At 33.8% G+C, this 15,134-nt stretch overlaps 1 long non-coding RNA gene across 1 annotated transcript; it reads left to right on the forward strand.

Moving 5' to 3' along the window:
* Positions 1-5,887: 5,887 nt before the first annotated feature.
* Positions 5,888-12,916, forward strand: LOC128647664 (uncharacterized). The gene is made up of 2 exons (XR_008400376.1): positions 5,888-6,015; positions 12,593-12,916. It is a non-coding gene; the product is annotated as an uncharacterized LOC128647664 (long non-coding RNA).
* Positions 12,917-15,134: the final 2,218 nt, after the last annotated feature.

Below are 15,134 nucleotides of genomic sequence, written 5' to 3' on the forward strand. Positions count from 1 at the left end.
ATTTCGGTTTCGTCCTGTAAAGAAGTGATATGTAATGATCTGAATAAGGGTCAGAATGCAGTAACATCTTCTCTATATCTATATCAAGTTATTCTACAAATATTGCATCTGAGAAAACACTGTGGCAGCCGCTGCCAGACATTACATTAGTAATTGTACAGTACATTATGTTCTTTTTAGGCCTGGCTTGATTATCAGGAACTTGCTGCCAGATTTAAAGCAAATGGCTCACCAAAACAGGAATAAAAACCGTACAGATGGGAAGCGCACAGTAGACAATACTGCAAACCATCATCAAATTACTCTTCAATGTTAAGGAATAAAAATATACAGACTGCTGCTGCTTGCAAGAATGTGTGCACACTTACTAGTAATGTAATGAAGCCTGAAAAAAATAAAGTGACAGTCTACTCCAGAATTGTTATTGTTTAAAAAAAATAGATAATCCATTTATTACCCATTCCCCAGGTTTGCATAACTAACACTGTTATATTAATATACGTTTTACCTCTGTAATTACCTTGTATCTAAGCCTCTGCAGTTCTTTTGACAGACTTGCATTTTAGCCAATCAGTGCTGACTCTTAGGTAACGTCACGGGAGTGAGCACAATGTTAACTATGTATATGGCAGTCTAGCTGTAAAAAACTGTCAAAATGCACTGAGATGTGCCCTTCAAGGGCTAAGAAATTAGTATATGAGCCTACATAGGTTTAGCTTTCAAGAAAGAATATCAAGAGAAAAATAAAATTTGATGATAAAAGAAAATTGGAAAGATACACAAAGTGCAAAACAATGTGTTATTATCACTCTGCAGTGATATATTCTACAAAAACAAAAAAATACAGTACATAAAAAGTGAAACAATATATCAATGTGTATTAAAGAGAAAGGATATAGTTCAAAATGTAGCAATTTGTACGAATGTTTATTTTATACTTTTGTGGCATCCTTGATGACTGAATGCGGTATTTACAGTTTTTGATACTTACCTACAACTAAGATAAATATGAATTGCGAAATTCCACCAATCAGGATGCAGAAAGACCTTTCAATACAAGACCAGGATGAATGGAGACATACTCCTTGAAAAAGCTCAATTATCAGTGAAATGTACGTTGGAGGTTTACGCTGCACGTATTCGTGACATCGCTGGAAGTGGGACTTTTAGTACACAGCTGGTCAGCTCCAATATCAGTAGAGGAACACTCAGTGAGAGTGAGCGTTTGTGACTTCTCCGTAGATCCGACGACATAGTGCACTTAGTCCTAACAAATACCCCTGTGACTGCTCCGTATTGTGCTTTTTTAATGTTGTAATAAATTGTTTACTTATTCTATTCATCCATGAGCTATCTACTTACTTACCTGGGAGTGAGTGATATATTTATATGCCTTCTATCCTGAGAACTCAGTTATAGCTCTCACGCACGTGAACAAAGTCCTATATAGGATTGATGCCGGAGGAAACAGCTATTAAAAAACTATATTGAACTTGAGAGCTCAGTTATAGCTCTCTTTAATGTGAGTGAGGTTGCTTTAATTTGAGAAATTACACCAGTTTACAGAGTCACGCTATGTTTGCTTTTTTCTTCGAGGTTACATTGTGCAGATTCTATGTGTTATAATTGCTACATTTTGGACTATATCCTTTCTCTTTAATGCACAGTCATATATTGTTGCACTTTTATATACTCTAAATTGAAAAGATTTTAAAATTGCATACCCTATCTGAATCATGAAAGTTTAATTTTGACTAGACTGTCCCTTTAACCATTTTGATGCCAGAGTGGGCTGCTCTAGATTATGCAATATTGCATTACAACCTTATTCAGCAGCCAGTGCAATAAGTAATTCAGTGCTTGTTCATCAGTTATTAAAAATATTGAACACTTGTTGAACTTTTTGCTTTATCTTTTCCCACCCTTCATCGCAACACACTCATTGCTGAGTCAATTTAACATTTCTAAATACCATGAAGCCGGTTTTGATGACTTTGCTGCATATACAGCTCTTGAAAAGAAACTGACTGTCCATCATAGATTTGTTAAACTATTAATATTGTGCATATGTTAGGTGTATGTAATATTTATATTGTTAGCTATTTTATTCCTACCCACTTACTGCGTATAATTAAAAAAGACTTAAAGGGTCGCTAAAGTAAAAAGTAAAGTTTCATGATTCAGATAAAGCAAACAATATAATAAAATGTATATACATCTAAGTGCACATTTTCTGGCGCTTTAACTCCTAATGACCATGTGCAAAAGAGCACAGTATATAGCTATATGCAGTTTGTGATAAAGGGGCATCACACATTTGTTGGGGGCAATTGGGGCACATTTAAAAAATTAACCAGAGGTCTGACCTCTGGTTAATTTTTTTTGAGCGCTAATTGCCACTTGTAATGGCTGGTTATTTATTGTGCACCCGTAAAAGGGCAAATTCACCCATTTGCAGGTGTGCGATAAATTAAAGCTCCACTAGTAATCTTGCCCTTAAAGGAACATGAAACCCAAAATTTTTCTTTCATGATTCAGATAGAGAATACAATTTCAAATAACTTTCCAATTTACTTCTATTATTTAATGTGCTTCTTTCTCTTGTTATCCTTTGCTGAAATGTTTATCTAGGCAAGCTCATGCGCAGCAGAGAACCTAGGCTCTAGCTGTTGATTAGTGGCTGCATATATAAACTGATTGTGATTGGCTCACCCATGTGTTCAGTTAGAAACCAGTAGTGCACGGCTGCTCCTTCAACAAATGATACCAAGAGAATAAAACAGATCAGATAATAGAAGTAAATTAGAAAGTTGTTTAAAATTGTATTCTCTATCTGAATCATGAAATAATTTTTTGGGGGTTTCATGTCCCTTTAATGTCTGAATCTTTTAATTTGTTGTTACACAAATGACCTACCGATACCTAAAATACAATTAGTTTACCTTTCAGTGTGTAACAAAATGGTATACACTAACAATATGTCAAATGCTGGTCTGCCAGCTTTGAAAACTGTCATAATACACATATCTGGTTATATCACTAAAATATAAATGTTCCTACCTCTTTATTTGTGTTTAATTATTGGAGATTATTTAATTTGTTTTATGAAAAGATTACCTTAAGAATATATATATATATACTGTATATATAAGTAGAAATCAGTGCACTCTCACAAACCAAATGTATCCTTAGACCAGGGTGCCAAATCCGGGCAATATCTGCAGAAGCAACAAGAAAGCACTCTCCAGACGTCTGAGGAAGGGTTAGGGGGTTGCACCACCTCAAAATGTCACTAAATATACACTGGAAGTGATTCAAATCCAGAGAGTGCATTCTTGTTGCTTCTGTATATATATATATTTATTATATTTGTTTTTTAAGTATTGGAGGTATAGGTGTAAAGGTTTAGGTTTTATATATCACTTTAGTTTCTATAAAGGAGCAGGCCCTGATATTTTAAAACTTAGGATTTGCCCTTAACCGTCTCTTCTGCTGAGGGACAGAAGGCTAATAAGGTTTCCTCACAGACATAGTTTGCACTCACTCTTTCACTGACTATTTTATATCTGCCCCTGTCATCAGCAGACGAGTTTCTATAAGGGGAAACCTAGGTTTAAACATGGTGGCACCTGTTGTAAACTCAGGAATACTGAGAAAACCAACAATTTGCAAAAAATTACAGGTAAAATGGACAAAATTTAAGTTTATTGTAAGTGTGTTTAATATAAAATATTAAACATTTAGGGCCAGATTATAAGTGGAGCACTAATTAACACTCCCGCTCTAGAATTAATTGCACTAGAAGTAAGCTTTTTACACTAATCCGGTTGCACTCATACTATGAGTTGAAAGTTAACTGTTTACGTTTGTGCGCAAATCCAACAAGCACACAAAAGACAAACTTACAATATTGCGTGCTTGTTCACAAATTCCCCTATAGAAGTCAATGAAGAAAAAAAAGTGAAAAAAAATCTAAAACCCCACTTTCACGCAAACCCGATCGCATATTCTCATGTGTACTAACCCGACATGAAAAGATGAATATTTCACATTCCAATGTTCTGCACATAGAAGAATATGTTCTTCTTATTCATATAAATACATATTTCTACATATATATATATATATATTGATACAGTATATATCTATACATACATATACATGATAATATATAGGTATAGATATATATAGGAATATCTATTTAGAAATACTTAGAACATATTCTGCTATGTACAGAACATTGGAATGTAAAATATTTACAGTAAATACATAGTTAAAACATTTATTAAATATGAATATTGCATAAATCGGCTTTTACATGTTTTCATCTACTTAACTGCAAAGGGCTCCAATGCACTTAAATATATGTGTATATACTGTATGTGTGTACATATGTATGAATGTGTTTATATTTGGATATATGTCCGTAAATAGTATACAAATATACACATATTAATACAGAAATACAAATGTACAATATATATATACCCATATTTAGACATGTACAGTATATGTATGTATCTCTATGTTAAAGCCTGTGCAACACACATGGGATTCTGGTAATGACCAGCAATTACATTGCCTAAGTGTTTAATCACAATCTGTGTGAAACTTTGTTAAAAAAACTAAACTGTTCTAATGAAAAAGAAATGTAGTAAACGAAACTTAAATAAAGTGTAAAGTTAGCTGTTTTACTTTTCATCACCCTGACTGGTGAACTGTAGTAATATTTATATATTCATTTTCTTTTTAACCCAATTCTAATTAGTTTCAATAAAAGTTGTATTTGTATCTAGTTTATTGCCTTGGTGGAGTCCTGTAGGATGAGAGTGCTATGTTTTCCTGAACACATATGAGTTACACATGCTGCAGGGTATGCAGGGAGGAGCATGTATTGTGTTTCTGGACAGCACTATTCATATTCCTTCCTGCACACCCTGCAGCATGTGTAACTTATAAGTGTTCTGTATTTTAAGGGACTGGTGGCAACCGTAGCTATATGGTTTAATACTCTTTTTTTCTCTTTTTGCGAGGAAATGATTTATGTTGACACAGTTGGAGGCTTACCCTGATCTGACAACATTTTTTTGTAGAAACGATAATGATAACGAATGCCTGCAGTGACAAAAATCTCAATTATACAATTTACATTACCCCTTAGATGAAACAAAGACAACATATTTTAATGTCTTTTCATTTAGCACTGCGAATAACATTCTGGATATATTTTTGGACAGCTCTACCTAATATTTATAACCAATAAGGTGCATAATGCAACAAACACACAGTAGGCTACGTAAAAATATATCAGTAAATGTTATCCAGCTTGTAAAGTGTTTACATTTATTAAAATGCTTAGCACAAAAAAAATGTTTTTATATACAAGTCTGGAGATAGGTGAACAGTTTCTGATTACAAATAGCCAACAATAAAATAGAAAAAAAAAAAAAATAAAGTTTGTATATTTACTCAATTTAAAATGAAGATAGAACAAATCAATAATAATCTGAGGATTAAAACAAGGAAATATTAGTTTACTTTTTTATTTTTCAATAAATTGATAGCTGTTACTATTTGCTGTTTTGTTATGTACGATTTACTCTGCTATAAAATTGACCCAAATTATAAATAATTAAAAGTAGTTTTGAGACTAAAAAACATTTAGAAAGAATGTCATTACATTACTGCATACATTTTTTTTAAAGAGGGGGAAAATTGCATTGTTTAACCAAAGATGGCTCAATCCAAAACTAGCGGAACTAACTCTGCTAATCAATATTTTACTGTGACTTATCAGAAAGACGTTTGTTTACTTAAAAGTTCAGATTTACATAAAGGGAGAGGGAACACTTCCTGTACAGTTAGACTCTTAGGTACTGGCATAAAACCTGGTTCTACCGAAATTATTAAGTGCATTAGAAGTTGTAAATTGATAAACTAACTCCAATGACAAAGAATTGAATTTAAAAATATAAACACCTTATACAGATGGCAGAAACTAGACATTGTTTTAAGGTAAGATTTTGTTTGTGTTATGAATATATATGATTTTTGTAAAATTTTAAACTTTTATGACAATAGCATTTTAAAAACATTAGCTTTTAAATTAATATAAACATTACTGTAGAATATTGGGAAAAAAGTACTTAAAATAAATTCACTATTTCATAAAGCAGGTAATATTTAAAAATACTCTACTTGTAATTGCAGATTGAAATTTTATTGGTAAATGTAAATAAGTAAATATTCATTGGAATTTGTACTAATTAATTATTTTTTTATCCATAGTAACCTTGAACATCATTTACTTCCTAATAAAACACAGATTATATTAAATTAGAATGCTTTACTAAACAATTCATGAACTGTAGGATGTAATTTAGAATATTTCCTCAGATGTTACAGGAAAAAAAAGGTTTCATGCTTGTTTATAAACCTTGAAATAACTAAAAATATTGCATTTTTAAGCTCACTTTATTTAAAAAAAACCCCAGTAATTTTATTTTTTTTTTTATTTATTCTCCACCTAAATATCACACCTTGGGATTAGAAATAGATTGATATTGATAGTTTATAAATATATTTGTACAGTAACTACACACAAAAAAAAACTTTATATATAATTGTACACATATCAAAGGCACTTGAAATAGTTTCCTAATTAAAATATATTCCTATAAACTGATTTGTTTTTTGTTTCAACATCTTATTGAGTACTCAAGGAGTTGATTACATTTAACACAATAAAATGGATTATAATTAAACAAAATAAAATAGATTAAATTTGATGGAAGTGGAAAAAATGAAATAAATATTATAAATGATATGTTTGCCTTTTCTAGCAAATATTCCATTGGGTATTTTTATATAGATATTAAATTAAAAAATATCTATCATGTATATGAATGATCACTATTCAAACACACACCTTTACATATAATTTTTAAAAAGTTAGAGAAATTAAAATAAAGTTTATATGCACAGCTCATTCTTCAGGACAAATTGCTCATTGGCTGAGAAAGAATACTGCTATAATTCTATTAGTGAACAGTGATATGCCATACAGGCATGCAAACTACGTCTTTTTTTTTTCCAGTGCAGAAACATCTATTTTTAAAATCAAACTTTTAGATGCAGCAACTAACAGAAAAAAGAAATGTATGACAATATTATGGAGTTAGAGAAGAGTATAAGGAAGCTGAACTACTGGATCACATTTCCAAAGTTACCACAAGACACAGGAGTATTTTTAAGGCTAGTTAATACATTTATCTTCTGAAATTAAACATATAGACCTATTTAGGTGCCAAGCATATAAGGATTATTTAGGGTGGGAAATTGTGAGCCGAAAGGGGAATTTAATAAGTTCAGATATTAATTATTTCCCTGGATCAGATTTTTCCTACAGAATTTTTTCCATTCTAATTTGAACCAAACCTCAAAGTTTAAGTTAAATAAGTCATCTTGCTTTAATTATATTTTAAGCCTATAATCCATTGAAAAGAAACCAATAGTCTCATAATGTTGCTTATGTGACCCTGAGTGCAGCAAAATTATCTTATGTGGTTTCACTGGTTTGTGGGTTGGGGAGAGAATGGATTAAAGGGACAGTTCACCCAAAAACTTTCTCCCCTTTAAATTATTCCCAATGATCCTTTTTACCTGCTAGAGTGTATTAAATTGGTTGCAAGTAGCTCCTTTACTTCTATTTCAGCATTTGAAATAGCTGATTTAGCTTGTGGTTTCCCAACCTATACTGAAAGTTTTGATACTGGAGTATATGCTATTGACAAGCCTAAGTAAACACAGTCAGCAGAAGAGATTACACTGTCAGTGGGGGCATGATAGTTAAGTAATAAAATGATAATTTTCCATTGTTCTCTCTTTGTATTGAGCGATGGTGTTCCAGACAAATATAAGATAAGGAAGCAAGTCTGTGTAAATAAAAGTGATAACATAATGAGATCTGATATTATCTGAAGCTCAACCCATTGTAATAGGCTGTGGCTTTAAAGCACAAAACCAGCTACTTCATATACACAAATAAACCTGAAAATACAATTTCTCAAATATTTTATACTCTGCAGGTAGTATAATCAGTAATTTAAAATACATTAATGGAAAAACAATTTTATAGTGTACTGTCCCTTTAAGGTGCAGGTATTTTGTGTGATCAATTAGAGTCATTGTGCAATTTGGTGATAATATAACAAATATCTTGAACATTTCTTTCTTTAGGAGCTAAATGTGATGTGACTGTCAAAAAGCTGTAATGTTGCAGGTGGTGTTGATAGTATGGGGAGGTGCAATCTTCCATTAACCCTTTAGATGCTAGAGAGTGCTACTTTGCATTGTATATGTGTCCAAGGAGCTAAAACTAAACTTTTATTAGGAGATGACAGAGCTGAGTATAAAGTGGTAACTTTATTAGGGACAACATATATTTTTTAATGGAAAAGTTCAGTTTTTATGGTCTCCATAACAAACAACATCTACCTGGCCTATGGTCTATAAATGCAGGTGTATTGTACCCAATAACGTAATAAGAGAGGGTACTGTCCTTTTGTGTTGAAGTGAAAGAAAGTAGTCCAACTCACTGAGTCCAAAGGTCTCACAGCAAAGTGATCTTTAGTGCTTTGTGTGTGGAGGAAATAATGGATTAAGGTGCAGGTAGTTGTGTGTTCAATTAGAGAACTTTTTTTGGAGGGTGGGGGGTTTAAAATTATTTATACCCCTTTTGAGTTTGTAGGTACATAATAGTGATAATCTAAAAAAATGTTTTTCATACAATAATATTTTCGCAGTGGGGAAGCGCCATTTCATTTAATATTTGTAATTTTAGCTGGAGTAGAGAGTATGTATTATCTGTGGCTGTCTGTTATAGTAATGCTAGAGGTGTAGATGTGTAGGTATTGATCTGTAAGATTGAATCTAACTCATGATATTTGATTAAGCAGTTTGGAAATAAATAAAAAGGTTCTTCTTGGTACAATGTGTCTGTCATAATATCTAAAGCATGAAGTTCTTATCAAAAAGTTACAGTAATTTGTGCTGTAATGTTGCAGGTGGTGTTACGAGTATGGGGAGGGGCAATCTCATATTAACCACTTATATGCCAGAGAATGCTACATTGCATTGTGTATTTTGTGTCTGAAGAGCTAAACTCGGTCCTTAGGCCTCCATAACAGGACAGATTCAGGATATCTAAACTAGAGCACAGGTGAAATAATTAACTGATTAGTAAACAAGGTTATTAACCTGTTCTCACCCCAGGTAATCCTGAAAATCTGGCCTGTTAGGGAGTCATGATGACAATTTTGAAACCCCAGAGGTAAACCTAACCCTTTATAGAGTATAAAGTGGTAAATTTATTAAGGACAATTTATTTTATTTTTTAATGTTAAACTTTAGATTTGATGAACTTCATAGCAACATCTAGATGATCTATGAATGCAGAACTGTTGTACCCAATAATGAAAAATGAGGTGATGTGAAATTACAACACAAAGCATAAAAAGAACAGATGTAAGTGAATGTGCTTTATAGCACTAAAGCACATTTACAAGAACAGTGAACCACAGAAAAAAAAGAACATTTAAAAGTATATAATTGTTTTGGTTTGTTTTTGTTCAAATGCATTTTCCTGTCCTAAATAACCAATATTTTCTTGTCAGGCTTGCAGAGGCTTGTCCCTTTCAACCAATAAGATACTGAAATGTTTTCTTATCAGCCAGTGATTATTAATAGGATGTAAACAACTTATACTGCTGTATTAGTCACTATTTAAAATGAAATTACTTTTTGACAGACAAAAATGATATAAAATATAAAATCCCTGTTTACAGCTCAACAGCTTTCTAATAAAATAACTTTGTCTCACTCTCTTTGAGAGTTAGGAACCACAGCATTTCCTTGGCATTTTTGTTCCTACATTTTCAGTTTCTTTTGAGTGAGTCCTATATCAATATGGTTTCTGCCGTTAATCTGCTGAGATCACTCCTTCATGTAAAGGAGACCAGAATCACAGAAGGTGTGGCAGATGCAGGCTCCTCATTGGTCACTGTGCTGTCACTCAGGGGGTAGTACTGAAAGGAAACGCTCTGAATATCTTTGTTGTAATGTATTATATATAGGCTGACCATATTGCCGCTTTAAAAAGGGACACATATGAAAAATACATATGTCAGGGCTGTTTTCAGGGCTGTTTAAAGAAATGTTTTGTATAAGAACCCTCACATATGTATTTTTCATATGTGTTCCTTCTTAAAGCGGCACTATGGTCAGCCTAATTATATATCTTTCTTCAAAATAGTATGAACAACACTAGTTCTACAAATAAGAAAAAGCTACAATATGTCAATAGATTTACTTTACCCATATGGTTTAACCCATTTGTCTTCTAGAGAGGGCCCATATCGAAGGCAAAGAGTTAATGGGATATAACAGTCAAAACTAAACTTTCATGATTTAAACAGATCACACAATTTTAACAATTTTCCAATTCACTTCTATTATCACATTTACTTTGTTCTATTGGTATCCTTTGTTAAAGAGCATACCTAGATAGGCTCTGGAACATGCATATATCTTGAGCATTATATGCAACAATGTTTGCAACCATATTTGTAACTGTTATACTGCTGACCTATAGTTCTCAACAATGTATAACATTGTTAAAAACCTTGGTTACAAACACTGGTGCCATATAGTGCCCAGGACACATACATGCTTGTAAAATGACCTAGGTATTCTCTTCAACAAAGGAAATTAAGAGAAAAAAAAAGAAGTACATTTTAGAATAGAAGTAAACCGGAAAACTCTCTAAAATAACATGCTCTGTCTGAAGCATTAAAGTCTAATTTTTACTTTCATATCACTTTAAAGGGACATGACACCCACATTTTTTCTTTCATGATTTAGAAAGAGAATGCAATTTTAAACAACTTTCTAATTTACTTATATTATCTAATTTGTTTTATTCTCTTGATATTCTTTGCTGAAAAGCATATCTAGATATGCTCAGCAGCTGCTGATTGGTTGCTGCACATAGAAGCCTTGTGTGATTGGCTCACCACGTGCATTACTTTTTCTAAAATATGATATCTAAAAAATGAAGCAAAATAAATAATAGAAGTAAATTGTAATGTTGTTTAAATTTCTATTCTATATCTGAATCATGAAAGAAAGATTTTGGGTTTAGTGGCCCTTTAATATTAGGTCTCTATAAAACATGTCAAGCTTTTTCTTTTTGTCATTATGTACAATATATGTTCTGTAAAGTGCAGTACCTGATCATTAAAGGGACAGTGTACTCCAGAAGTGTTATTGTTTAAAGAGATAGATAATCCCTTTATTACCCATTCCCCAGTTTTGCATAACCAACACTGTTATATTAATATACTTTTTACCTCTGTGATTACCTTGTATCTAAGCCTCTGCAGACTGCCCCCTTACCTCAGTTCTTTTGACAGACTTGTATTTTAGCCAATCAGTGCCCTCTCATAAGTAACTCCACGGGAGTTAGCACAATGGTATCTATATGGCACATATGAACTAGTGCTGTCTAGCTGTAAAAAAAATGTCAAAATGCACTGAGATAAGAGGCTCCCTTGAAGGGCTTAGAAATTAGTATATGAGCCTACTTAGGTTTAGCTTTCAACAAAGAATACCAAGAGAACAAAGCAAATTTAATGATAAAAGTAAATTGGAAAGTTTAAAATTGCATGCCCTATCTGAATCATGAAAGTTATAAATCAGCTAATTAAAATTTAATTTCAAAGTTTAGTATGTTTAAGACACAGTAGCAAGGCGACTAATATTTGGGTATACTGTCATAATTAAGAATGCTTAGCATATATTTTAGCTACATAAACTCCTATAGGTTTTAGTTTTGTAGAATAATTGTTGATAAGCTTTTCAAAAGTAACAGCTACTGAAAAAATAAATGGAAGGAAACCACTTTTAATAAATATAACACGAGTGTGTAAACCACATGCTAGGTATCTGTGGGGCCAATTATTTCATTTGACAGTTATAGAATCATGTGTACTTTCTTTTCAATAATAATGTGAAAACTTTATTTAAAAAAAACACATTTAATATGACTGAATATGCTAAATTACTGTATGCCGGGCATCAACATTATGTATATTAGGAAACTATATATGCACATTAGTCTGCAAAGTTATTCATGATATCTTCACAGTGACCCATTAAAGGGACAGATATGATAAAACAAAATTTACGAGCTCCCCCTTTGTGGGCATTAAAAACAGAGTTGCAGTGACTTTAATGCTAAAATGTTATGCTAACAAATAACAGCAAAATATTTTTTTCACTTTAATTGCCCTTTAAGATATACACCACATTCTAACTATATATTTTTTAGTTGAATGGGCAATATTTAAATTAATTACCATGTACGGGTTGACAATCCTTATAGAAACATGACTTACATTAATGAATATTATGTATATATACATTTTGATTGTTGTTAAAGTTTAATTAGAAAACATGCAATTATAACACACTATTTGGAAATTAACAGCTACTGTTATGCTTTTTTATCTGATTTTATTTCTATGTATTGCAGAAATCTGATGTCGGGATGATTTGTCATGAATATGATGTCACTAAAACCAGTTTTCACGTTGCTCAGCATTTCCCACAAGATACCATTTTCTGTTGGAATTGACTACTGAAGCTATGGAGTGTGACAATGGTGTTTGTATCAAATCTGTCAAACGCCATTATCACACTAATTAGTTACTGTATGACTAACCAACAATGCAAGAAGAAGCCACGTTGTTAAAAGTATTGCAGAATAGATTTTTTTTTTGTGTCAAAATTAGTCCATAAAGCTTTGTAAGGTTGATTGTTTCCTGTTGAAAGTTGGAATAAAATGCCATACATTTGATTTATGAGCACTCGTGTTTTCATGTTTGTCCAGCATTGATTTCATTTAATAATTTCCTAACAAGACTGATTAGATACATTTTATACAAAACTATGCCCTCATTATTCTCTAAACCCTTCAGACTTCATAAGCTTAGGTAATGATATGAATGTAGGCTATTTCTAAATCAATATTAGCAGTTTTACATTTATGATGCCAAATTATTCTTGATTGCAGAATAGCAACACATCAATAATTCATATAAATAAAATTATGTCATCACCTTTGATGCATGTGCTATTAAAGACCAGAATAAATGAATCCAATATTAGTAACCCTTACACATTAAAGGGACAGTAAAAACTAAATTAAACTTTAATGATTCAGATAGCGCATGCAATTTTAAAAATTTTCCAATTTATTTCTGTTTTCAAATTTGCTTAATTGTCTTGGTATCTTTTATTGAAAGCGTAAGACTAGGTAGGGTCATAAGAGCTCAGGAGTGTGCACGTGTCTTTAGTACTCTATGGCAGCAGTGTTTTGCAACATTGTATAACAAATCTAAAAATAATGATGCTATAGAGTACTAAAGAAGACACATGCACAATCCTGAGCTCTTATGACCCTACCTAGTCTTACGCTTCAATAAAAGATACCAAGACACTTAAGCAAATTTGAAAACAGAAGTAAATGGGAAAGTTGTTTAAAATTGCACGCTCTATCTAAGTAATGAAAGCTTAATTTTGACTTTACTGTCCCTTTAAAGGGAACCATAAATAAAGGAACATTACAGATAGATAGATAGATAGATAGATAAATAGATAGATAGCCCCTATTACGGGCCATAATAAATGCTCTATCCAATATTAGCAAATCATAAACATCAAAGAGGGGGCCTCAAAATAAAGGAGCATTATAGATAAACAGACCGACATATAGACAGACAGACAGATAGACAGACGTATGCATAAGACCACACTTTATATATCCTATTATATAAAAGGCCAAGTGTGTTTGTCCGAAGCTGTCATGCGCAGTAGAGACAGCACGAGGACAAAAACACCTGGCAATAACCTGACATGCTGTTTGCGGCGTAAGATGGCGTGGCCGGGTCGGGAGCGTGGGCATGGTCAGGGGTGTGATTGGGCGTGACGGTGGCGTGACTGCATGCGGTCGGCGCAAGAGAGGGGAGAGAAATAGAAAGAGAGGGGTAGAGACAAAAAAAGATAGGAAAGAGCTAAAGAGAGGGGGAAGAGCAGAAGTGAGAGGAAAGTGCAGAAGAGAGGGGGAGAGAGAGCAAAATAGAGGGGAAAGAGCAAAAGAGAGGGAAGAGTGAAAAAGAGAGGGGGGGGAGAGAGCAAAAGAGAGGGGGGAGAGAGAGCAAAAGAGAGGGGGGAGAGAGAGAGCAAAAGAGAGGGGAAAGAGCAAAAGAGAGGGGAAAAAGCGAGGGAAGAGAGAGAAAAAGAGAGGGGGAGAGAGAGCAAAAGAGATGGGGGAGAGAGAAAAAGAGAGGGGGGAGAGAGAGAGTAAAAGAGAGGGGGGAGAGAGAGAGGGACGGAGAGAAAGAGCAAAAGAGAGGGGGGAGAGAGAGAGCGCAAAAGAGAGGAGGGGAGAGAGAGCGCAAAAGAGAGGGGGGAGAGAGAGCGCAAAAGAGAGGGGGGAGAGAGCGCAAAAGAGAGGGGGAGAGAGAGCGCGCAAAAGAGAGTGGAAGAGAGTGCAAAAAAGAGGGGGAGAGAGCACAAAAGAGAGGGGGAGAGAGAGCGCAAAAGAGGGGGGGAGAGAGTGCAAAAGAGAGAGAGAATGCAAAAGAGAGGGGGGAGAGAGAGTACGCAAAAGTGAGGGGGAGAGAGAGAACGCAAAAGAGAAGGGAGAGAGAGAGCGTAAAAAAGAGGAGGGAGAGAGAGAATGCAAAAGAGAGGGGGAGAGAGAGAGCGTAAAAGAGAGGGGGGAGAGAGAGCGCAAAAGAGAGGGGGAGAAAGATCAAAAGAGAGGGGGGAGAAAAAGCAAAAGAGAGGGGGAGAGAGGGAGCAAAAGAAAGGGGGGAGAGAGCAAAAGAGAGGTGGAGCGAGAGAGAGCGCAAAAGAGAGGGGGAGAGAGGGAGCAAAAGAGAGGGGGGAGAGAGAGAGCAAAAGAGAGGTGGGAGAGAGAAAGCAAAAGAGAGGGTGAGAGAGGGAGCAAAAGAGAGGGGGGAGAGAGAGAGCAAAAGAGAGGTGGAGCGAGAGAGAGTGCAAAAGAGAGG

The sequence above is a fragment of the Bombina bombina genome, chromosome 2 (genome assembly GCF_027579735.1).
Source record: "Bombina bombina isolate aBomBom1 chromosome 2, aBomBom1.pri, whole genome shotgun sequence".
Classification (NCBI taxonomy): domain Eukaryota; kingdom Metazoa; phylum Chordata; class Amphibia; order Anura; family Bombinatoridae; genus Bombina; species Bombina bombina.